This window comes from Equus asinus, chromosome 19 (genome assembly GCF_041296235.1).
Source record: "Equus asinus isolate D_3611 breed Donkey chromosome 19, EquAss-T2T_v2, whole genome shotgun sequence".
Taxonomy (NCBI): Eukaryota; Metazoa; Chordata; class Mammalia; order Perissodactyla; family Equidae; genus Equus; species Equus asinus.
In genome coordinates this window covers 11,520,667-11,545,063 of record NC_091808.1, presented here as the reverse complement: position 1 = coordinate 11,545,063, position 24,397 = coordinate 11,520,667, and the positions used below count along the sequence as shown (strand labels likewise).

At 37.7% G+C, this 24,397-nt stretch overlaps 1 long non-coding RNA gene across 1 annotated transcript; it reads left to right on the top strand.

Annotated features, from left to right (window-relative positions):
• The first annotated feature begins 6,625 nt into the window (after nucleotides 1-6,625).
• Nucleotides 6,626-19,134, top strand: LOC106827897 (uncharacterized). Its single transcript, XR_006515887.2, has 4 exons — nucleotides 6,626-6,743; nucleotides 17,356-17,459; nucleotides 17,716-17,832; nucleotides 17,924-19,134. It is a non-coding gene; the product is annotated as an uncharacterized lncRNA (long non-coding RNA).
• The last annotated feature ends 5,263 nt before the right edge of the window (nucleotides 19,135-24,397 follow it).

Here is a 24,397-nt window from a genome sequence, read left to right as displayed (position 1 = left end):
GGAATCATCATCACTGGGGTTCATCCACCTTCCCACAGAACTCTTGAAAGAAGATTCCAGTTCAGACTCTAACACCAACCGCCACCCGCCCTTTTCTCCTCCATCACCATACACATTAGGAGGGGACTGGGACAAAGTGGTGAGTTCAGTGATCATGGGGAGATTGTTCCTTCCTCTCCCAATGGGAACACGGCATGGGCTTCCCACCAGAACGGGGAGACCCAAAAAGACTCACTTGTGAAGACTTGGGAGAGCCGAACACAGTCAAGGTGGGAACTCAATTGCTGCTCGGACCTCCGCAGCAGAGGGAGCAAAGACTGTGGAGGATTGCAGCCTGATGAGTTTGAGTACAGCACAGTTGGGGGGAGTTATCGGGGAAATACACGACAGTGTCACGTGCATACCCCAACCAGACGAGTTGAGATTTCTGACATACCTTTATCACAAAGCTACTTCCTCTGCATTACAGCTAAATTTCAGCCGCCAGTCTAATTTTCTACTAAAACAGCACATTAGTATGTTTGGATTTGGCACTAACTATTTAAAGATGCATCTTGAAATTCTTAGTTTTTGTGTCTCAGTTCTGGCACAGAAAAGTCACTCAAAAACTATAGAAGTAAAACAGACCTAGCTCATGTGTGTGGGGTTTTTTCCTCCAGATCATCCTGTTTCCAATACTCAATGTTCTACATGCTATTTCTGAGGCAGCTTTTGCTACAATAAACTCACATTAGAATCATTCACAGAACTTTCAGAAATTACCGATGCCCAGATCCTTTCTTCAGAGATTTTAATCTAATTCATGTGTTTCTAGCCTGGATGCTGGGATTTTAAAAATTTCCGGGAGATTGTAACATGCAGCCAAGATTGAGAACTATTGGGTGGGTGAATATTCCTTCTTAACAATTCTTTCTCGAGCTGTATCTAATTTGTAGTTTTACGTATTCATTAATTTTAATGACTATGCTTTTAATTTCTAAGACATCTATTATTATAATTGACCTGCTCTTTGCTATAGTGCTATTTTCTTAGGTTCTAAACACCTTTAATCATTCTAAATCTATTTGTTTATCACTTCTATTTGATGATTATTTTACTGGGAATTCTCAGGATTCCACCCCTACTTTTTTGCATGTGCCATCTCTTGCTTACAGAGGCTTGTTTACTTGCACTATTTATAATTTTGGATTGGGAACCTAAATTAAGAAGAATTCTATCTGGGAATCCTGATGGCATAGATCTAAGGCAGTTTTGTCTTTTCTTTTGCCAAGTGCCCAGTAGTATCTCGACAGGCCTAGGAAACCTGTTTGTTTTTAATGTGAAATTCTGGTATTCTGTGTTCCTGGATCACAAATATTTGTACTTTCCTATTCCAAACCACCTTAGTGGACAGGGATGGAGTTTAGAAGCATTTTTTCCTCTAGAGCCAACAAAGGGTAGACAAGGTTGCTTCTTGTCTTCTCATGTGGGTGAATGAATTTCTTAGGTGCGTTATTTTCCTCAAGGGTGCAGATGCCTTCCTAATCATCACTTGCTTCATGCAGGCTAAAGGCCTTTATTCTTGGTTCTACTAAGAAATGACAGCCCAGTCCCCTACTCTGGTCACTGTCCCTCTGTTACACCTCCTAGGAAAGCTGTACATCTACTCACATTGTTTCCCCTGTGGTTTATTTCTGCCACATGTGGTGATTTTCCTTCTTTCTTGGCACCTGAGCTATGCATTGAAAATAATGCTTCTATCCTGTTACCAGGAATTTCTGTGAGTTTTTCTCAAGAGACTTTCCTGATTAGTCGGTCTTCTTGTGTTAAGTAAGCCCCATCCTACCCCCACCCCACCTCAACATATTGTGTTTAACAGATGCTCAACAATATTTTCTGATTTCAATGTCCACCCAGGCTCACTTATTCTATCAACCCCTTCTGTCCTGCTGGGGCTCTCATTTACCCTGAGAAACACTCAAGATCCCTCTACCTCCCCTGTGGTTTATTAACTCAATTTCTTTCACATAGATTCGCAGCACTCAGAGCGTTAGCATTTTTGGGCTACTAAGCTTGTTCCTTTTTCTGGGTGAAAGAATTTTTTGAAATCCTACGTGTCTCAGGATGTTCACAGGCCACAGAGTGATCATTTAAAAATAGACATGGATTTTTAAAGTTGTTAATAATTTTGAAAAAAAAAATAAACATTTCACTACTTCTACTCCCCAAACAGTCTTGCATGGATGCATATTCTTAGTTAAATAAGTTCCACAAAATATATGAGTTTGCTAGCTTTTCCAATGCATTTTTAAGTAAGTGTGGTCCAGACCATGTACTTTACCTTGTAAACTGAAATAGAAGCCTGTGTAATTTGCTATATATTGAAATTTGGTGAGTTTGTTGATGATGAAACTGGTGTATTACGCTGAGACTCTTTTCTTGATTGATTGTGCTTATCTTTATGGGTAGGAAGTGGCTTACAAAAGACATTTTAAAAGACTTCCAGCAAGGTAATAATAAAAATAAGCAAGAAAAAGAGATGGTCTCTCCTATTTAATATTGAGGGAAAACACAATAATAAAAATAACAGTTATGTAATTGGAAATTAGTTTTTAAATTGCTTTGGTTCACTTAGATTTTCAAGGGACAAAGGAAATAAAAGATAATGAAAGTAACGTTCATCATCAGATTTCTCAGATTGCATGAAAATGTCCCCGCCCTGAATTACAAAAAAAAAAAAAAAATCAGTGCCTCTTGCATATAATTAGCCAGACTTGGTTTTGATTGTCTCTATTATCATCTTCTTGTTAGAGTGTAATGAGATTCAGTCCTGCACATATGAATACCCACCGCCTGTCACTGAGCCATCTGTCCACGACTTAGAGGCATGAGCATGCTGTCTGCAGTGAATAGAGAAAAATGGAAATTTATATTAGAATTGTTTCTCTTTGTTCTTTGTTCATGACTTAAAGCCACTCGGCATTATTCTCCGGGACTTAGATATTTAGCAGGCAGCCTATCTAACAACTTTAAAGTATGTCCTAAAACAGGCGTATATTTTGACATCTGGACATTGACCAATCTTCCTCTTGTATCATCTATTTTTTTAAAGTTCTCTTTTTTAAAAAAAATAATAGATTTTATTTTCTAGAGCAATTTTAGTTTTACAGAAAAGTGGAGCAGAAAGTATAGCGCTCGTATATCCTCCCTCCATCTCCCCTGTTATTAACATTTTGTATTGGTATGGTACATTTGTTACAACTGATGAACCAATATTGGTGCATCATTGTTAACTGAAGCCTGTACTTGCATTAGGGTTCACTCTTTGTGTTCTGCAGCTCTATGCGTCTTGCCAAATGCATAATGTCCTGTATTCCCCATTACAGTATCATACAGAATATTCACTGCCCTAAAAGCCCTGTATTCTACCTATCATCCTCCTGCCCCAATCCCTGGCAACCACTGGTTATTTTTACTGTCTAGACACTTTTCATTTTTCCAGAATGTCATAGAGTTGGAACCATGCAGCATGCAGCGTTTTCAGACTGATTTCTTTCATTTAGCAATATGCATGGACCAGCTTTTAATTACTTTGAGTACATCCTTCATTTCATACCAATTCATTCCTCTTTTCTTCTATTTTTATCTCCTTTAATTTTGATTTTTTTGCTACTCACCAGTCATATCGCTAATGGCCATGGTCAGTTAAAACAAAAAGAACTATGTTAGGATAATATTTAAATAAATTGTCCGAGGGAGACTTTAAAATTTACTTAGTAGTTCTATTTTTATAACTGGAGAGAAATAGGAAAGGCACATAAAACAGAGGATGATGTAGTGAAAACAAATGTGGGTATACCTCTCTGACTTTCTGAGCCTCGTGTCTTCATCCCTCAAAGGAGGATACTATTATTGAATTCCAAGTTCTCCAAGAGAATTAAACATTTCATGTGGTGTATATAGAAGACGCTCAGTGACAGTGAAAGAAACAGACAAGAAGTAGAAGATGAGAAAGCAGAACTAGAAGAAGGTGAGGAAAGGTACAGGCGTAGGAGGAGGGAGAAGATTTTATTGTGACCCAAACCAACAGGCAGTTGTTTCTAAGAACAGAGTTCCATCATCAAGATATGAAATCTTTTTGAAGGGTGTGGAATAGAAAAATGTTTACCTTTCAGAAAGTCCCCATGACTGTTGGAACCTAGATGATTTTTTGTGGTCGTTTCTCAAAGTCAATAGAACAGGCATGATATTCAATGCCTATTTCTCTTGTCTAATAATTCCAAAAATAAATATAAAGGGGAAGAATTTGCCTAGCCATTGTGGAAAGAAAATAGTGATAAAATATAATATTTTAGCTATTTCAACCCCAAACACCCCGTTTTCTGATTTTCCATCAGTCCCGTCTTCAGAGATGACATTTCAAAGGGATCTTATTAGTCTTCATACATATTGTTGTATATTATGGATCAATGGTGCATGTACTCTTTTGACCTTGCATTCTTATCGTTGCACTTTTGTAGTAATCATAGAACTAAATGAGAATTTGTTTAAACACAGGAGATAACAAAAGGAAATAATCGTCAGGCATTCTGCACACCTGGATTAATGTGTTTTTCCAAGGAGAGAATTGCTTCTCTGAGTTTACGCAACAGAGTCCATCATCCTGGCCCTAGGGTCTCCTGGCGGTGATCGTTCCTGGAATATTACCTGAGAAGTACGGGAACTCTTTTAGTATTGCGGGCTGGGATCCTTGTCTCCCCCAGAGCCACCAGAGCTCCATGTCTTCCAGAGACAACATTACATTTGCAGCCTCCACTACTGAGAAGAGGCACCGAGAAGATTATTCACAAAGTGGGTGAGAGTGAGTCCTACACATTTTATAACCATAAGCCCCTGGTCCCTAGAATCCTATGCCTTAATCCACAAAGCCCAGCTACACTCAGGGTGAAGAATTAGCCTGTCCTTTCCTGCTCAGACTTGGGGATGCTGAGTGATGGTCCTTAGGCACATCCACCTTCTCAGTGGTGGTGAACCAGTGTTCTATCTGTGAAGAACTTCCAGAATCTTCTAGTTCATGTTCATTTATGATTCCTGGGGACAAGTCATAGTCTCCTTTGGTGTCCGGGGTGAACAGTCGAAGTCAGCCCTGTGGTAGCCTACTCTCTCTCATCAGGCTCTGTAGAAGCTGATGCAGACTGTCCTTGTTCGTGTTCTGGGATGACGCATTCACAGAGATATGCCTCTCAGATCCCCCTTCAAGATTGCATCTTTGTGAGGACCAAGGTTAACTGATGACTTCCAATTGTTTGTTCCTTCAGGATCCACGCAAGTCATGCCCAGGGCTCCCTCCAGACCCTAAGTGAGCAAGGCCCTAACTGTTTCTATCCAAGGCAGGTCACATCTACTGGGAAAGCTTTGCCCCAGAGCACCCCCTTTGGGCTGGCAGAGGCTTTGGCAGTCTGCATGGGTGTAGTATGGCTCCTCCTGCCCAAACCTGTTCCAGTTCCTTTTCTTTCACTAGTGTTTCTCCTCAACAAGCCTTTGCCCTCCTAACTGTACCTCTGTGTCCATGTCCTGTGTCAGATATTATCTGCCTAAGTGATTAAACAACACCTTAACTGAAGAGGGTGTGACCTATGTTGGGGCCCCAACATCACGATTAAATGATAAATGACTAGAAGGCCGGACCACGTCTTCTTGATCACCCACAGCGATTGCATATGGTAACCTTCCAATAAAGGCTTGTTGAATTCAGTTTTCCAGAATTCTTCTTTGGCTCCATTTTTGTTCTTTATTAACACAGACTTTACCCTTCCCCCCCAAAGCGTGTATATGTATATCCCAGCCTGAAGGTCTACACTTTATTGCTTAGGCATAATGGTGCTGATTAAAAATCCCCAGGTAAACTCAGGTTAACTAAGTGACTGCCAAAACCCTCCCGCCTCACACAGGACTCTCAAGACGGCCCTCCTGTTCTTCAGCCCTGCTTCCTTGGCGTGACTTAGTATTTCTGCCGCTCTCTTGGCAGGCTGTGCTGAGGTGTCATTTTCCAAGAAAGGGATTCACTTATAATTCAGCTGACTGCCTCCTTTCTATGTTGAAATATGTTTTGGCAGCTATGGCAAACAGAGATTAGTCGTGGGCTGCTCTGCCTTTGAACACAACTTGCTGAAGCAGTGAGGGACACGTCCCCCCTATTCCGAGACATGTGCAGTCTAATGAGTCACATATGAGTCCCTGAGATTTCCATTCACAAAAGGATTGCTTTGGGTAGACTGAGTACTATACGGTGCCCTGGGTACGATATTTATAAATAGGAGACTTCTTCGTAATGACAGGGGATTATTTTCCTTGTAAAAGCTGTGTTCCCTCACTATTCATTAGGAGGTTTTTGGGTGATAGAGTTAGAGATTTTGGTGATTAGCCTAGCCTTCTTTTTGAGACAGACTTCCATGCAATCAACATCTGCCTCCCCCACGTGTCCACCAACTCTGGTCTGAATGAGTCTTGCTACAAATCCAGATGTTGAAATCCTAACCCTTAAAGGTGATGGTATTGGAAGGTGGGGCCTTTGAGAGGTGCTTAAGTCATGAAGGTGGAGTCCTCATGAATGAGATGATTGGCTACAGGAAAGGCTCCAGGAAGATCCCTGGCCCCTTCCACCATGTGAGGACACAGCGAGAAGGCACCAGCTATGAACCAGGAAGAGAGCCCTCATCTGACCGTGCTGGCAACTTGAATTTGAACTTCCTGCCTCCAGAAGGGTGAGAATTAAATTTCCCTGTTTATAAGTTTCTGCATCTGTGATATATTGTTATAGCAGCTCAAACGGACTATGACACTACCAGTCACCTTTTTTTTACTCCCTCCTTTCTGGTGCCAACTACAAGCCATTGAGGACCACTTAGTCACCTGATCCAGCAATATTTTGTTTTATCCTTTTTGTATTGATCTCTCAATATTTATTGTAAATCTCTACCTTTTCTAGTGTGATATTCTGCTGTTTCTTTCTCCTTGCTCTTGAATCCTTTCACACCTTCCACCACCTGATGATAAGCCTTCCATCAGGCTTAATTTGGGGATAATTATTCTGTCACAAGAATTTATTCTCCTGGCTTCCCAATCCATGTAGCATTCACTGAATATCTGAATGTAAATATTACATTGCACGAATGTCTGTTTGATTTTATTCAAGATTTCCTACCATCTATTCAAAATTAATGGTTAACTTGGGGTGGACACAGGCCACTCAGGAATGCAACATGAAGCCAATCGTTTAAAAACTTGGTTTCCTTAAGAGGATAAGCTCCCTTTCAATAACCAGAAGCCTTCAGTGTTTTTCTGGAAACCTGTTCCTCCCTCCTGCTATTTCCTTTGATGTAGAGAAAGATGAAATTGAGCAATCTCCTGGCATCTTTTCACCCCCTTGCAGGAGAGGAGGAGCATCTGACCTTAGTTTAAAAAACAGTGAACATGCGACTCAGCTCCCGCCTTCTCTTTTCGTTTAGGAGATGCCTGGCTGTCTCTCAGTCATATGGTCAACTCTGCCCAGGAAGAAGCCCCCGGTGGTCCCAAGAAGCTTGATTGGTTGAAGTAGTCTCTAGATCTGGATTTACTATCAGCGATTCCACTTGGCGAACACGCTCAAGTCTTGTTCTCCAACATTGATATCAGCTGATTTATTAGTATTCTTTTTTTTTTTAAAGATTGGCACCTGAGCTAACATCTGCTGCCAATCTTTTTTTTTTTCCCCTTTCTCCCCCAAGCCCCCCAGCACATAGCTGTAGATTCTAGTTGTAGATCCTTCTAGCTGTGCTATGTGGGCTGCCTCAGCATGGCCTGATGAGTGGTGCCATGTCCGTGCCCAGGATCTGAACTGGTGAAACACTGGGCCGCCGAAGCGGAGCTCAAGAACTTAACCACTTGGGCATAGGGCCCACCCCTATTATCATTCTTAATTTTGTATTTCAGGTATCGTTCTTGTTTCTAATTTTACTTGTATTTTATTTCTTTTTCAACATTTTACTAGGAAAAATTTCAAACCCAGCAAAGTTAAAAAAATTTTCTAGCAAATACCCATATACCATTAATATTTAACTAAACATGTTTTGGCACACACTATCCATTTACTCATCTCTCTATCCACCGATTGACCCCTCGTGGTTTTTGAGGCACTCCAACGCAATATCTCAAAAGAAGACAACACGTAACTTTCCCCTAAGTTCTTCTCAGCATGCACATCATCACAGTTCATTTTTGTTTTGAAATAAACTAAACATTCTGTGAAATGCACAAATTTTAAGTACACATAGGTTGAGTTTTGACAAATGTGTACACCCAGCTAGCCCAAACTCCTGTTAAGGTGTAAAACATTAGCATCACCCCAGAAAGTCATCTCACGCCAGTTCCCAGTAAATTCTTACCCTTGTGCCTCAAAGGCAACTTCTGTTCTGATTGTTTTCCCGCTGTAGATTAGTACTGCCCATTCTGGAACTTTATATAAATGGAATCATGCATACAGTACAGACTGCTTTATGTAAAGTTTCTTTCACTCAGAATAATGTTTTTGAGACTGATCTGTTAGCTCCATATATTAGTAGTTCATTCTTGTGCTATGGCTGAGGAGTATTTCTTTGTATGAATATACCACATTTTACCCATCCTCCCACTGACAGACACCTAGGCAGTTTCCAATTCAGGGCTATTAAGATAAATATGCTATGACCAATCTTGCAAAAATCTTTTGGTGAACATACATTTTCATTTCTTTTGAGTAACTGTAGAGGATTAGAACTGCTGAGTGAGTGCATGCTTATTTTTATAAGAAAATACCAGACCTTTATCCCAACTAGTTGTACCATTTTACTTTCCCACCAAAAATATATGAAAATTCCAGTTACTCCATACTCTCAGCAGCAATTAATATTATCCATCTTTGTATTTTTAGCTATTCTGTTGACTAGTATAAGGTCATTGTGGTTTTAATTTGAATATATCTAATGACTAATTGTGTTGAACATTTTTTATGGGTTTATTGGCCATTTGTATACTTCATTTGTGAATGGCTGTTCAAACTTTTGCCCATATTTTATGGGATTGTTTGTATTTTTGTTACTAGGTCAAGGAGTTGTATACATTGGATACAAGTATTTTGTCAGAGATGTTTTGTGAATGTTCTCTCCAGATCTATATCTGGCCTATTAATTTTCTTAATGAGTTCTTTGATAAGAAGTTTTTTTTTATTTAATGAAACCTAAGTCATCGATGTTTCTCATTGCTTTTTGTGATCCAAGAAATATTTGCCTACCCTGACGTCATGAAGATATTCTGCTATGTTTTCTTCTAAAATCTTTAGTTTCAACTTTTACATTTAGGTCACTATTCCATCTCTAATTACTTTTATATGTGGTAGAAAGTAGGCGGTCAAAGTTCATTTTTCTCCACATTTATATCCAATTATTCCGGCATCACTTGTTAAAAAGTTACTTTATAGATGCCTTGGGAGTCATCTGCCTATAGAGACAATTTGCCTTCTTCCTTTACGATATTTACACACTTTGCTTTGTTCTTTGTTTCTTTCCTTTCCTTATTTTACTGGCTAGATTCCATTACAATGTTAAAGAGAGAGTGGGAGTGTGCATCCTTGCTTTGTCCCCAAATTTAAGAGGAAACATTCAATATTTCGTCATTAAGCATGATGCTAGCTGTAGCTTTTTCATAGCAGCTTTTTTCAGATGGAGAAAATTCCCTTGTATTCTTCGCTGAGAGTATTTAGCATGACTGAGTGTTGAATTTTGTCACATGATTTTTCTGCATCGATTGACATAACTGTATTGCTTTAATTTTCTGTTCCATTGGCATGGCATCTTACATTGATTGATGCCACCTTGTGTTATTGAGAAAATGTTCTTTTGTCATGAGGTCTAATCCTTTTTACATACAAGTTCTATACATCTACGTTTATGAGGGATATTTTAATGGATATCTGTAATGTCTGTTGGGTTTTGGTGTGAGTATTACACTAACTTCATAAAATGATTTGGAAAACATTCCCTCTGCCTCTATTTTCTGCATAAGATTAATTTCTTTCTCAAATATTTGATCGAATTCACTAGTGAAACCATCTCAGCCTGAAATTTTATTTGCGTAAAGGTTTATGATAATGACTTCAATTTATTTAATAGATGCAAAGATATTCAGACTTTTTTTATCATATGTCAGTTTTAATAAATGGTATTCTTTGAGAAATTTGTTCATTTCTTCTAAGTTGTCAAATTTTTTGGCATGAAGTTGTTTATGATGTTGTCTTATCATTTTGATCCCTATAGGAGCTGTGGTTAACAACTCCTCTTTCATTTTTAATATTATTAGTTTGTGTTCTTTCCCTTTTTTTCCTTAGTCGGTCTGGTTAGGGGGTGATCAATTTTCTAGATTCTTTTTTTATAGAAACAAGCATTTGCTTTGATTATATTCTCAATTTTTGTCTCTTTTCTATTTCACTGGTTTTTTGCTATCATCGTTATGGTTATTATTATTTCCTTACTTTTTCTTACCTTTACTTTACTTGTAATTCTTTTGTTGGCCAGTTAAGGTCGATTCTTTGGTCAATGATAGTCTTTTCTTTCTTTTTCTTTTCTTTTTTCCAAATATAAGCATATAAAGCTCTCTGTCTCCCTCTATCCAGCTAGCAGCATTCCAGAATTGTTGAAATGTATGTGCATTTTCTTTAATTAGAAACATTTTCTACTTTCCTTTGTGATTTCTTCTATGACCCATTTATATTGTTTAACTTACAAATATTCTGTTTTCCCAAATAGTTTATTATTGTGTATTTCTAATTTAATTCTATCTTGGTAAGGGATTGTGTGAGAATGCGTGACCAGTTATTTTAAATTAATGAAGCCTGTTTTATCGTTCAGCATATGGTCTATCGTCATAAACTTATGCACACTTAAAAAAGAATGCATATCCTGCAATTGTTGGTGTGATGTTTTATAAATACCAAAGGTAAGGCAGTTGATAGCATTGTCTAGATTATCTATGTTTTTTTCTGATATTGTCTATTGGTTCTATCAATTGTTGAGACGGGAGTTAAAATCTCTTATGAAATTTTCTATTTCTCTGTAGAATTCTGTCAAATTCTGTGTCATATTCTTTTGGAGCTCTGTTACTAAATTCACACATATTTATGATTATTATATGTTCCTGAAGAATTAAGCATTTTTATTATTATGAAGTGTCCCTTTTTATCTCTGGGAATATTTTTTGAAGTCTGTTTTGTCTGATATTAATATGGCCACTTCAGCCTTCTTAGGCTGTTTGCATGCTACATTTTTTGCCATCCATTTACTTTTCAACTGTCTGTGTTTAAAGTGCATTTTTATAGGGAGCATATACTTATGACAATTTCTGTCTTTTAATTGTAGTGCTTTGGCCATTGCAATTAATGTAATTTTTGCATGGTTGGCTATAGGTCCACCGTTTTATTAGTTGTTTTCTGTTTCTCTATTGCTTGGAATCCTGTTCTTTTACTGATTTTACTTTTTAAATTATTTGAATATTTTTAGAATCCTACATTAATCTATCTATTTGCTCTTCAGTTATACTCCTTTGCATTATCTTTTGAAGTTTAATCCTTTGTTTTCCAGAGTCTACTTAGACTTAACATTATGCCACTTCAGGTTAAATCTAGAAATCTTGCAACAGTATAAGCCCAGTATCCCCATATCTTTTATGATATACTTGTCATATGTATTAAAATATGTACTATGTAAGCTTCACATAACAATGTTATAATTGTTGCTTCTGAAGAGGCATTTAAAGAAATGCTTTAAAGAAAAGTGCTTTAAAGAAATTAAAAGAAAAATATACTCTTTTATATTTATCCATAATTTTACCATTTTGGTTGGTATTCATTTTGGTATCATTTCCTTTCAGCCCAAAGAATTTCCTTCGCATATTTTCCATGTGAAAATTTCACTTAGTTTTATTTTATCTAAAAATGTTTTACTGTCAACTTTATTAGTGAAAGATACATTTGCTTAATATAGAATTTTGAGTTGATAAGTTTCTTCTTTCAGCACTATAAAGATATACTCCACACTATGTCAGTATTGTAGTTTTTGTGCAAAGTCAATGTTCTTTTGAAAAGCTCTTTGTATGTATTGTGTCATTTTTCTCTGGCTTCTTTCAAGATATTTTATCATTGTTTTTTAGCAATTTAATATGATGTGACTAGGCATAGTTTATCTTTATCTTGCTTGGTGTTTACTGAACTCCTTAAATCTCTAGATGTTTTACTTTCACCAAATATGGGAAACTTTGGGCTTCTACATTTTTAAATAATTTCTGCACCATTCTCTCTCTTCTCTCCTTCACGAACTCCAATTAGACATGTATGTTAGATCCTTATATTTTCCCAAAGGTCTGTCAGGATCTGTCAACTTTTTTTTCAATCTCTTTTCTCTGCCATCTTCAGATTTGATAGTTTCAATGAACTCAACCTCCAGCTCACTTTATCTTTCCTCTTTGACTCCGTTCTGCCTATCCTATGAAGTTCTAATGACTGAGAGATGATTTTTAAGATCTAGATTTTCCACTTGCTTCTTTTTATAGTTCTGTTTCTTTACTGATTCTTTCTCTTTTTATTCACTGTAACGCTATTTTTCTTTTAGCTCATTGAGCATAATTTTAATAGCTGCTGTAAAACGTTTGAACGCTCATTCCAGCATCTGGATCATTTGGGAGTTATTTCTGTTAATTGTCTTTTCCTTTGAGAATGGCTTTCCATTTGCCCGGTTTTTAGTATGTCAAATAATTTTGGATCATATCTGGGTATTGAGTTCTATTATGATTTTCAAGAGTGTTGAGTTCGTTTGCTTTGTTCAAGCCAGGAATTCTCTTTGTTAAATTCAAATGCAAATGACGTGGCATTTAGTTAAGGAGCAGTTCAAATCTCATTTCAGTTCTTTTACCTGAGCTGGGCTGCTTTGAGACTTCTTCATGTATGCCTCATTCAGAGTTCACCCACAAATGTTGCTAGAGTTTATAAACCAAATGTGAGGCTCCCTGTCTCTGATTTGCTCCTTACTGATATTCCTACCTCACTCATAGTAATTGTTGAGACCTGAACTCTATCTTCTGGTTTTTCAGATTAAAAAGATTGAAACTGAGGGGCCCATCCGGTGGCTTAGTGGTTAAGTTCGCATGTTCTGCAGTGGCAGCCCAGGGTTCGCATGTTCAGATCCCGGGCACTGGCTTAGCACTACTCGTCAAGCCAGGCTGTGGCAGCATCCCACATAACATGGAGAAAGATTGGTACAGATACTAGCTCAGCAATGGTCTTCCTCAAGCAAAAAGAGGAAGATTAGCAACGGATGTTAGCTGAGGGCTAATCTTCCTCACAAAACAAAAAAAGAAAGCAAAAAGAAAAAATCGAAGCTTGTCTAGAAAAGTTTTTCACTCCATACATATCACTGATTGTAGCCTGCTTCCATGCTAATAATAAAGCCTTAAATAGGAAATGCATTGCATGCTGTTCCTTTCTTTCAAATGTTGATTCTTTTCTGGAAATTTCCTCCTCTTGTGTACCTTCTAATGCCTTCACTAGTGGGTCTTTTTTTTTTTTCTCCATATTTTCTCTCGTTTGTGGTTGCTATCTGTGGTAGGGTCAGTCTGATAAGAATTTACTTGGCCATACTAAAAGCAAATTCCTTGTAGTAATTGATATTTTGATCTCTTATCTTCTTGTCTCCTCTATTTCTCTACATTTTCAAGTACCACAAAATTGGAACCAGATATTAAGATGTGGCAATAATCGTGATGAAACAGAAGGGATCAAACTGGAATAATTTCAAAAGGAATACAAAGAAGGGATGGATTTGCAATACCATAAAAAGACAGAATCAATTGGACACAGGTTGATATGTTAAATTAGTAACAATTTAGTTCTGAAGTTGAGTGATGAGTTCATAGATATTCATTATATTATTATGATTTAAAAATATTCTTTTAACATGAACATAAATATTTTAAAATAGAGAAATACATAAAAATAACTACACAAATAAAACATCAAAATCTAAAATGTCTCATGTTACATTATATTCTATATACCACAAAGTCCCTTAATACACCATAATTTTGTAAATAGTGTGTTAAATTCCATAAAAATGTCTTCAGACTTTAAAAAAAATCCTGAAAGTACAAAGAGAAAGAAAAAGTTTTAAAAAGTTTTATTGTATGGCACATCTAAGTTCTCATAGAGGAGAAAATTATGACAGATACTTCATTTCTGGATAAAAATATGTTAGTGAGGAACAGAACAAAGGGGTCTAACTAGGGAAGCCTTCTCAGGAGCAATGGAACAGCTGGTGTCACAGAAATTTTCCTGTTTTTCCTCGAGGGAGATGAGACACTGACCATATATGTTTTTCTAGACTAAAAATAAATATTAGCCTTATGCTTCAATGGAATATTAGTCCAGCATGTCCTGAGGGAAATCCAACTGCAGAACGAGGAGAGTCAGTGAGCCTTAGAGAAAGAGATCACCCTTTATTCAGCTTCCTTCTGATTTTGTTTTTACAAGGGGGTGTATTTGTAACATTTAAAAAATAAATAGGAAAAGTAAAAACTGAATGAAAGAGACAAAGATACGTCAAATTCAGAACAGGAGAATGGGTGGATGGGTAGGTATGCACAAGAAACTTTGATCAGTAATGTTTGTTTTCTAAGCTGGAGAGTATGTTGAAGAGTATGCACTGTACCATTTCATGTTTTCCACGTGTCTAAAATATTTCATAAAAAATTTAAACAAGAAACCCCAAAGCCCATTAAATAATGATTTACTCTGCAAAAATTTATTATGCACCCACTGTGTGGTCAAAGGTCTGCAACAGACATTTCTTTTCTGTGGGAAATGAAGATACAAGATTTGAACTTAAACACTACAAAAGAAATGTAATTAAGAACCCAAATAACTCTGACACGTGCCATGTGTCTTATGTGCCTGAAAAGCAGTGTAAACACAGAGCCGCAGATATTCCACAGGAAGTGGCTCTTCCGGTGAGAAAGGACTGCACGGAGCAGTTGTCAATTCACCTGGGACTTGGGGATGAGAATACTCGGCGTGGAAATGATTGAGTGTGGGAATGATTCTAAAAGAGGTTCATGATAGCATTGGCTTTTAGTAGGGAGTATATTTGGAAGAATATTTGTAGGTGGATATTGAGGAGCAAGACTGCAGCTTAGAAAATCTCTAGAAAGCATCACTTTACATTGTAAAAAGAAGGATATTTGTCATTAGATGACCTGAGCCTTCCTCCTAGCCATGTCACTTACTAGAGGTGTGGCAATTGGCAAGTTACGTAAACTTTCCGAAACACATTTGGTAATTGAGAATAGTGAAAACATCACTCTCTTTTTAAAAAATATATAAATCAAGTAATGTATGCACTCTGACATTAGAATACTTGAGATAAATGTTGGCTTTATCTTTAAGCAGTAGAAAAGAAGGCTGGAAAAGTTGATTTGGTCATTTGATGAATGACCATGTGGAGACAGATTTTACAGATTTTTATGATTTATTGAAAGTGGAAGAAAAAATTATAGATGAATGAAAGCTATTAAGCCAGGTTAATCAAGAGATTAATGAATTGTGGCATTAATAGACCTTAATATTAATAGACATAGAGAAATAGAGAAAGGGAAAGAATTTATCTGAAGGTCAAGATAATACACTTTGTTTTAAGCATGCAGAGTTGTAGATATCAACAGGACACACAAGTAGAGATGTACAGGGGGCATCTGGATGTGTAAGGAAAAGACCAGAGCTAGAGAAAGTCTCTTTTTCTCTTCTTGTCAACCTCCCTTTCACTGAAGGACTTCAATGGCTGAGAGATGTAAGCTTAAAACCAAAACAGCCATGCGGCTGGCCCTGTGGCTGAGTGGTTAAGTTTGTGCGCTCCGCTGTAGGCAGCCCAGTGTTTTATTGGTTCGAATCCTGGGCATGGACATGGCACTGCTCATCAAACCATGCTGAGGCAGCGTCCCACATACCACAACTAGAAGGACCCACGACAAAGAATATACAACTATGTACCAGGGGCTTTGGGGAGAAAAAGGAAAAAAATAAAATCTTTAAAAAAAAAAAAGGCTCCACTAAAGTGAATTTAAAAAAAAAAAAACACCAAAATGGCCATGGTTGTTGAAACCACAGATTAGATATGAAGGGTAGATTGTAAAGAGAGGGAAAATGAGAACAGCGAAGTCACCACACATGGAATGTTCCAGAAGGAAGAAGAAAAACAGAAAAGGAAAAAAGTGAAAGCGTAAAGAATAGAATTGGAACAGTGCTGGGAGCATGGAAAACAGAATTGAGGAGTAAGGAATGTGAGGAGATAAAGTAGGGGTTAGAAATTGTGCAAAACACGACAGACAGATTAATACTAAAGATGAAGGATTTATGAAATGTCATTAAATTTGGTGATTTCCATGGATTGATTTCAGTTTGGTAATGTCAGTAGAATAATTTGGATGGCAAGATCCTACAATGCAAGGAGATATCTGGGGGAAAAGAGTGTTTGGATCATTATTTCAGGAACTTCGAGGAAAAGCGAACGGAATGGTGGCAGTGTCAATGGAAGAGGAAAGAGGCATGTTAGGAAGCTGTCAAATAATCCCGAAGTTACCATATTTTCTTATCCTAGCAGCATGGAGAGCAGCATGGAAAATGCTTGCCCAGGAAGGAAGCTGGTGGATTTGTTGCTCAAATGCTCATGTTCATGGTGATTTTAGCAGTCGTCCATTATCAGGCCCACTGACTCTCTGGGCCTGCGTGTTCTTCACATGGACACATTGCAGATCATCTTGAACAAAATCAAAATAAGCAGCATTAATCAGTCTCCTGGTAGACACACTGTTGTTTTCCCACTTCATGTCTGCTCAGGCTGTGTCAGCATTTAACCAAAAGTGCAAGAAGCCTCGTCTGCCACTTTTGTCCTGAGCGGAGAAACTAGCCTCTCAGGAGACGTGATCTGTGGAAAACAAAACAAGAGAAAGAGAAAACAAATGAAGAAACAATCAAACGTATTTGAAACACACTGGATCCAGTTACTTTTGCTTTTTGCCCAGGTGAAAATTTTAAAAGATGATGTCAACATGATTAAGATTTTCCTTGTGGTGAACCCAGCAAAGATGAACAGAACTTGGCTTAAAGGAAATGTGACCACTCATGGCCGGTTCGCAGGTCTGGCTCAGTAGCCACCTCCTCTGGAAAATCCAGGCAGAATTAATTACCACTTTCTCTGTTCTCCCATCACAGCTGATTCATTCAAAAATACAAAATCCATCATCTTACATGTTTGTTTCCTCTTCCAGGCAAGGAACTCCTTCTAACAAGGACAACATGGAGTACATCATTTTATTGTTAGCTTAGAATTTTGGAGACAGACAAGCAAAACATCCAGAAAAAAATTGAAAGGGTATGTACTGAGACAAAATCAAAGTGAATGTAAAATGAGTTATATCTATAAGGATTTAAGAGTTGCAGAGAGTTAAGAAATGTTCATAGCTCACCAACCTTTATGGGGATAAATTACAGTCCTCTTTAAGCTCCATTTTTTGAGCATGCAGAGTTTGTGTGTGTGTGTGTTTGTGTGAGTTCATATTTATGTTTCTTATTTAACCCTCAGAACACCACATCCCATGTGTTTTGGCATTCTTATCTCTGTTTTGCAGATAAGGAGACTGAAAATTGAAGAGACAAGTATATTGGGCTGAATGGTGGCTCCTAAACAATGAGATCCTAATCCCAGGAAGGTGTCAATGTTACCTTACATGGTAAAGTCTTTGCAGGTGTGTTTAAGTCAAGGTTCTTAACTCAAGATGCAGAGAGTATCCTGGTTATCCAGGTGGGCCCTAAACACAGTCACATGTATCCTTATAGGAGAAAGGCAGAGCAAGATTTGACCACATGCAAGAGGGACCAGAGGGAGATTTGAAGATGCTGACCTTGACATGATCAGCCACAAGCCAAGGAGTGCTGGCAGCCACCAGAAGCTGGAAGAGTAAAGGAATAGATTCTCCCTGAGAGCCTTCAGAGGGAGCCTGGCCCTGCTGAGATCTTGATGTTGGACTTGTGGCCTCCAGAACTGTGAGAAAATAAATGTCTGTTGTTTGAAGTCTCCCAATTTGTGGTAATTTGTTACAACAGCCAAAGGAAACTAATGCACTGAGTAACTTGCCGTGAGTCTCAAAATTACTAACAGAGCCAGAACTGGAACTCAGGTCTTTCAGATCCCCAAACCCAGGCCCTGTATGAGTATGATTTAGTCTTTCCAAGGTCAATGGAGGAGACAGACAGGGCGGATGGACCATGAAAAGAGAACAGATAACTGGTTAATCTTTCATTCACTCAACCACTATTGAGCATCTACTCCCCACTTCTTTTCCTTAGAAAATGATGTGTTGAATGGCCCTTTTCCTTCCTCTCCTCCACTCCATTTCTTTCTTCTTTGGAAGAAATATAAGGAAAGTTTAATATATAGACCTAATTCCTCTGTCCGTGACTTCTATATTAATCTTTGAAATTAGGGATTGTAAAGCCGCAGAGAAGCAAACCACATCTAATCATTGCGTTGGTTTGAAATGACAGCACTGAGAGAATACAGAAAGAGGTGGGACTGCTTTAGAAAGGCAGCTGCAATGTAGAGATGTTTACCGAATTGAAAACAAGATAGTTACTTTGTAACATACTGGCATCGGTTGTTTCCAATTTCAAGCCCGCCAACCATCAGGTGCGCTGAGTTCTCAGCGCTAGGAAAGCTCCTTTGGGGAATTGTTTTTGCTTTAGTTCAGGTGCACAAAATCCTTGATTCAGGACATTTTCATTACATGGATTTTAAAGGTAACGCTTCTCGAGTTTCCCCAATTAAGATGCTGCTTCTGGTAGGTAATTTGTAGATAACCTTTATCAAATGAAATTCCCTTTTATTCATTTACAAAGAGTTCTTGTCGTGTTTTTATGTTGACCTTTATCAAATGCTTTTTCTGTAGTGATTGACGTGTAAACAGAGATTTTATCTTGTGATTTATAAATGCAGTGAATGGAATTTTTATATTTTCTAAAATTAAACTGTTCTTGCTTTTCTGAATCATATCTAATTTGGTTGTGAGTGCCATATTTTTTATACATTGATTTGATTTGCTAATATTTTGTTTAGGAATTTTATATCCGTATCCAAGAGTTATATGGGTTGGTAATTTCCTCTTCCCAAACTGCCTTTTCTGGCTTTAGAATCAAAGTTATCCTGAAGAGATGGGGAAGGAATGACCTAAAACTACAGCTTTTATTAGAAAATACCTGTAGATTTATCTGGGCCTGGTATTTATTGCAAAAGACCGTACTATTGTTTTAATTACTTTAATATTTATAAAATTATTTAAGCTTTCTATTTCTTACTGGACTAGCTTTGGAAAGAAGTGTTTTCTGGAACTTTGTGTTTTGATATCTGTTGGTTAAAAAATTGTTGATATTCTCTTATAGTTTATACGTCAACTTTATCCATAGTTCTCTCCTGGGTTCCTTTTATATTATATATGTGTAACTTCTTTCTTTTCTCTTGATCAGTTTTGCCAGAAGTTTCGTTATTGTTAGTCTATTAAAAGGATCATCTTTTGGTTTTAGCGATCTGACTAGATCTTCATTTTCTAATTTATTGATTTCACTTTTTTATTATATACTTTCTTTCCATTTCTTTAAATATACTCTGTTCTTTTTCCAACTACTTAAGTTGAACACTTAGCTCATTTGTTTTCAGGGTTTTTTTCTTTTCTGATCTGTTTAGGGCAACACATTAAAAATACTGGGGGCTGCTTTTTGTGCATCCGTCAGGGTTTGCTATGTGTTCATTTTCATTTTGAGTCAGTTCTTGGTGTTGTTATGATTTCTTCTTTGATCCATGAGTCTGGCTTATATCTGTCCTTACAAATGTATTGAATTTTGCTTTGTGGCCCAGTAAGTGGGAAATATTAAAATATCACCTACTAGGCCCTCAGAGTGTATGGGATCATGCCTGCCCTCAGTTCCGCATCCTGCAGGAGTTCCCTGTTTTACTCAGCGTAAAAGCCAGTGTCCTCAAAGTTGCTTACCTGACTCTAGGAGGTCCTCTTCACCACCCACGCCCACCTCTCTGACCTACTCTTTGTCTTGCTCCCTCTACTTTGGCCACGCAGGCCTCCTTGCTGTTCCTAAAAGGCACACGTGTGCTCCTGCCTGAGGGTCTTTGCCCTGTTGGCTCTGCCTGCATTGCTTGACCCCATCACCCCAGGATAACCGCCTCATTTCCAAGTCTCTGCTCAAATCTTGTCTTCGCAGTGAATCTTTTCTATTAAATACTACCACCTACCACTCCTCCCTCAGCTTATTTCTTTCCATAGCTCTTATTAACTCCTAATGCACGGTTTAATACCCTTAATATACCTTTTAGCCTTGATTGGATTACTGTCTCCTCAAGCTTCTGTTTCTAGGTGAGTAAAATTACAGGGCTAGTCTCTCTCTCTCTCTCTCTCTCTATATATATATATCTCCCCTCCTTTGCAAGTAGAAAATTCTGTGATTTGCTCATTTGAATTTTAATTATTAACTCCCAAATATTTCACAATGCATGGTTCTCAATTAGGACAATGCAGAATGCATGAGTGTGATCAGAATTATTAGAAAAGAACAAAAAACCAAAGCATTTACAAGAGGATCAGTGAGGGTGAAGATGGGGCCCATCTGGGGGAAACCCCAGCATGATCATGCAGCAGACAAGGAGTGATGTGATCTGAAGGAGTTAATCCTCATCTTTTCTGGGTACCACGGTGTCCAGTGGGTGCTACAAGTAGTTACTACACTAATTATAACTTGTGGACTCTTTATCCTGGATAAAAATATACCAGTCACCTCTTTCTGTGCTAGTGATGAGAAATAACTTAGGAAGTACAAAAAGGATATTCCTTTAAAATAAAACTTCTCAGATTACTCTAGGTTAGAACCTGTATCCCGAAGTAGCTATGAAAGGAAATCTGAAAGACCACAAGATTGTCAGAAGCAGGCTTTGGTTAAACAAAACAAATTTTATTGTTCAAGAAGAATATAGTAGTTGAGAACAACTATCTCCAGACAGACTCCTGGGTGGCCATGAGGACTTGACCTTGAAAATATTGCTTAATTTCTCTGAACTTTTGTTTTCTTCATCTCAACTGTGTTTCGTAGTATTCCCTGCCTCATTCAATAATACAGGTAAGTCCAGTCTCTGTTCCAGGACCCAAGGATACAGCAGAGAACAATATATAACATGCTGCTCGCCATGGAGTTTGTTTTATTCACTGAACAGCCAAAGGGGCTTAACTGGCAGGCAGGAAGCAGCTTCGTATACTCAGCCGTTCTGACTCACACTTAGATGCACAAGGTATTTGCGTCAATAGTTTTAATTTTAGTGAGGTGTTTAAGCGATGTCTGCAATTCGAGAAGGAAAAGAGTGAGGGAAAATTATTTCTAGTTAATATATTCTGGTGGAAATACTTGTAATTCCCAAACTACTTAAAATGCTTAGCAGCATTAAACTACATGCAATAAAAGCAATGAGTGAATTAAAGTGAATTTGGCCTTGAAGTTATTGAGGGACTCCTGATTTTATAGTAAATTGTAGCAGGATGTTCTCGATGACTCCCAAGCAGGAAAGCAATCTAAAAAGGTTATTCTATTTAAAAACTGTCACAATCTTTTTGGGGGTCTATTTGTCACTTTCTCACCCAGTGTGGCTGTTAAAAAGTAGGTGATGAATTTCACTTTATCCTTACCATTTCAGACATCTGGCAAAAGCAGTTTCAAAAGAAAATGGATTCAGCTGGAGTAGGGTCATCTTTAACATTTTTGCTGAGCGTGCATCTCAAAAGGACCTCTGATCAAATTAGGCTAAGTTCTAAAATTTACAGCAAGTTTTAAGTAGTTCCATGTCTTTCACAGCTAAACATTTCCCAAATTATATTTGTGGCAATAAGTCAAATAGTCATAGATCATAGTCGTTAGAAAGCTGTCTCAAACATATTAAAAGATGACAGCCCCGGGGAGGGAAAAAGATTTAAAAGCCTCTGAAGTTAGAATAAACCATTTTATGAGTAACCTTGTACCTACATACGGTGGATATGCATTGTGACTTGTAGCACACTGATCCCATTTATCATATTGGAATATATAGTTGTTTTCATTCTTTTTATTCTACCAATTGTTCATTCATTCAACAAACCATTGCTACAGACCTATCATGTGTCTGGTTCTCGGGAATACAAACCATGTGGATCCTGTCCTCCAGTATCACAGCATTTGGAGGAAGACAAATCTGAAAATAAAGACGGTAAGGACACTCTGCTGGAGGAAATGCCTAATGCTTCCTAAGATAGTTACGGGAAAACTTCATAGATGAAGATATGATTAGGTTGAATCTTGAAAGAAGAGTAAGAATAAATGTGGCAGAAAAATGGAAAAGAGGGTTTGTTTAAGACAGATGGAGCATTCGCAGAAGCTCAAGGAGGTGGACGACACTGTATATGATACAAGCTCAAGTAGCTGATGCTGTCTGCCCCTTAGGATGTTCAGTATGGCGGGAAAGTGTCACTTGATGAGGGCTGCCTGTGGTGTTCATGTTGACATCCTCAGTGGTTAGAATTGTACTTGGCCTGAATAGATTCTTGATAACTTGGCTGGATAGAATTGGGAAAGCCCTGGGTAAGGTATAAGAGATACAGTTTCTATACCTGGCTGCCACTGACTGTCTAGCTATCCTTGTGAAAATAATTTGTTTATTAAGTATCTCCTTGTGTAAGGTGAAGGTGTTTGGTTTTTATGAGTCAACATCAAATATTTTGTTGCCTTCAAAACCTTTCAAACTGTATTCCTTTGAAGTTAAAAATGTACATCTATCTTCAGTATAAAGGTATAAAGAACACAAATTTTACAAATCAGTAAGTATAAGACAACCAATCCCATAGAAAATGGGAAAAATGGAATCAGGCAATTCAGAGAAGGTAAACCTAAATGGCTAATAATTACATGAAAAGATTCTCAAACCTCACTAGTAATCAGGGAAATTTGAATTAAAACGACGAGAGGATTCTGTTTCACATCCATCCAATTGATAAGAAATAAAACTCGTAATATTATTAAATCTTTGAAAAGATTTGGAGTAAAGGAAATTCTTGATTATGCACTGCCAGTGGAACGAATGCATCAATACAGTGACTTTGTAAGACAGTTTGTTGTGATCTAGCGAATATGAAGATACTTGTGTAATGTGACTTCCTGCGATACACTAAAGCCACTCTTGCAGAACACCCCATGGAAACACACATGTGAAAGTTCCCAACAGTATTTTCTGCAATAACAAAAAGTGGATTAACCCAAACATCCATCAATATGAGAATGAATCAAGTGAGGTATCTTCATAAAATAGAATATTATAAAGAAACAAAATTGAACCCAAAAAGCTACACATATCACACAGATGAATCTTACAGATTGAATTTTGAAGGGGAAAAAATCTGCAGAAACATAGATTCACTATAATGCCATTTATATACATCCCAAACGATATGATATATTGCTTTGAAATATATGTGTGTGTGTGCACGTCTGTGTGTGTGGTATATGTGTGTATATAAACTAGAAGCAATGAATGGGAATGGAGACACCAAATTGAGGACAGGAGTTTTATCAGGATGGAGAGAGAGGAATGAGATCAGGGAGCATTATACAGGGGCTTCAGTTCTATTTTTAAGGTAGGCATTGAATATGTAGGCTTTTATTATTTTCTACCATTTGTAGATATAAATAATTCCATAATGTAACAAACGATGGATAGCTGCTACAGTTGAAGCAGGTAGCAGGAAGTGGAACCCGCCACAGAGTCTGCATTTCCCCTGCCTCACCCACTGTAGCCCCCGAGGCATAGATTTTACAAACACTTGACTCGAGCATATTTACATTTTCATTTTGCTTTAGCACCCTGTGTCTTCACTGTCTTAACATTTTTTCCTAAAGGCATAATCTGGAAGAATTTGGGTTATGCTTTTACAATGTTCCCGTCGTCCTTCAGCCCTCAGATGACACTTTGCATGACCAGCCACCGCTATGGAGATAGTCAGCTTCCCAGATAATAGAACACATAGACAGTGGGAGGGACTCCCTTGTACCTAAATAGAAGCTCTGGTTCTAGCTCTGAACCTGTCAGTTACTAACCATGTAGATTTCTTATGTATAAAATGAGAGGATTCGATAAAGTTTCTTCAAATTCAGAACTTCTATTCCTTTATACTTCTTTCTGACAAAATACATATCAATTTGTAGCATGGTATGTTGAAACTACAATGGAGACAAATG